The sequence below is a fragment of the Ceratosolen solmsi genome, unplaced genomic scaffold (genome assembly GCF_000503995.2).
Source record: "Ceratosolen solmsi marchali unplaced genomic scaffold, CerSol_1.0 scaffold19, whole genome shotgun sequence".
Lineage (NCBI taxonomy): Eukaryota > Metazoa > Arthropoda > Insecta > Hymenoptera > Agaonidae > Ceratosolen > Ceratosolen solmsi.
Window position 1 is genome coordinate 151,306 of NW_011948443.1, and position 2,729 is coordinate 154,034.

Below are 2,729 nucleotides of genomic sequence, written 5' to 3' on the forward strand. Positions count from 1 at the left end.
TAGAAAATATTTCATATTATATTTTTTAATAAAAAATGCAATTTTCAAGAGAGATCAATAAAGTAATAATAATTTTGTATAACATTTTTATTGTTCTTTTCTATAAAATTTAATTTATCAAAATTGTATAGAAAGTTCACGTATATGTTAATATAAAACACTTAATTAAAAATCATGTAGCTGCATTATTTGAACTGAATCTTCATTTTATAAATATATATATATATATATATATATATATATATGTATTTATATTACTTAGTTTAATGTATTTTATAAATAATATATTTCATATATAATAAATATTTATTTTCTTCAATTTTAGTGTTTTTTTATATCAAATTATCATTGATATGAAATATTAAAATGAAAATAATTAATTAAATATAAACATTAATTCAGTAATAAAATCAATTATATATAAAAAAATAACATTTTTCCAACAGCTAATTCCATGATTCTATTTTTTACAATATATTTTTTTATAATATATTTATAATATTTTTTTTATTTACAATTTAAAATTATTTTGATAAACAAAATTTTTCTTCAACCTGCTTAAAAAGAATATATTTTTTGTCTATTTGATAAACAAATTAAGAGATTCGTAATGAATTTTCTTAATAAAATATTGATAAAACAATATTTAATATATCTAATATTATAAGACAAGAATTATATAAATAAAAATATTTAATATAAATACCGATTCGTTTTATGCGCAAATATATTAAATATCAAATTAAAAATTTATTCATATATATAAATAATACAATTTATGTTACATTCCAATAAAAATGAGTATATAAAAATAGTTTATAATAAATTTTATTTTTCTCGATTAATAATGATTATTAAAAAATTTTTATTCAAATAAACATTGAAATTTCTTGAAATAATTTGTAATGTAAAATTTGTATTTTTTTATCACAAAATAATAAATTATTGTATTAGAATATGTCTAAAATATTTATAATCTACAAAATATTTTCCGTAAATTTATCACTAAATTTAATAAATGAACAAAAATGACACTTTTTATAATTTTTTTTAATAGAAATTATACATTAGTAGCTAAATAAATTAATTTGAAATATTCTATTGAATATTCTATACAATATTAATTCCAAATTATTGATAATTTTTATTAACGTTTAAAATTTATAATACGTATAATGTTTTTATTTACATGAATCAATGTATTATATAATATTCAATATCATTTTATAATATTAGAAATTGTTTAATAAATACGAAATATATCTGTGAGCGAGGAATATATTTTTATTATTTTATTTTATTTTACATAATACAGAAAGTATTACTAATGTACATTTCAATTACAGTATATTATATTCTGGGTGTATTCATTTTATATTATTCATTTTAATCATACTTTAACGTCTTTATTTGAGTTGGTTCTCTCTCTCTCTCTCATCGTTTGTCTATCTATCTTTATTGTATTCTCACCCCCTCTCTTTCATCATTTTCTATCATCCCTTCATATACATACACTTAATTTGTCGTATATCTTGTTTCTTTATTTCATTCTTTCTTTTCAGTTTTCTCTTTCTCTTGCGTTCATACGTATATTTTTCCTTTCTTCTCTTTGTTATATGATAGAATATCTATGGAATGAAACGCACATTTAGTGAATGCTCATTCAAAGACTCTTATCGACTGGTTTCCGTTTTAACTTGTCTCTTTTAAGTTGTTTTAAAGGGTGTGTCGTGTTACGCGATAGGTTACGAAGTATACATATTCTCAATGCTTTAAGAACTATCCAATCGGAATCTTTCGTAGGCGTGGCTGACGAGATCATAGAATGTGATTGGCTTAAACATTGGGGTGGTACAGTGTAGTACTGTATTTTATTTCATATTCCCTTCTCTTTAGTCCTATCCAATCGTAGCTGTCTGACACTCCTTGGTAAGCTTACCTAGCATAATCTAATCTTATTCAATGCAAGTGCAAATGTTGGCAATATAAAAGTTAGAGGCACATATTGGGTTGTGGTAGACCGGCACTTGGTCACCAGTAAACTTAAAGAACAGTCCGATTGAAGCTCCTTTCTTGCATACACATACCCGTATATTAATACAGAGAGAGAGAGAGAGAGAGAGAGAGAGAGAGAGAGAGCGAGAGAGCGAGCGAGGCAAAACGCACATATCCAATCTTAATCCACATATACATAGATACACAGGCATACGCATGCACACATCTATTCGTGCAAACATACTTTCTTTCATATGTGCATAAATACAAATATAGCTTCATATATATATCAACACATAAATATACGTGCTTACACACTCACGTGCTTTCTTATTTAACGGTGTGTACGCGCATGCACATAGCCTTATGCCCACATACGCGCGCGCGCACGCACACACACACACACACATATAATATTAGCCAATTTATTTTGTAATAAATTATATTTAAATAAAATTAACTTGAATTTTTCGAGTGAATATTCGAATAAATATTAACTAAAATAGTCGCGCATGTGTATCTGTGTAATTTCAATATTTTTTAATAGAGTAGAATGTGATTTTTCATTGTGACAAAACTTTAAATTGGTGTTAAGTATACTATATAAATAAAGATATGCTATTATAAACTAAACTATTTTACTAATATTTCATTATTTAAAAATTATAAATTGATAGTTAAATAGATTCAGTTAAATTATATTCAAAATTATTAATAATTTAAAAACGAAGTCA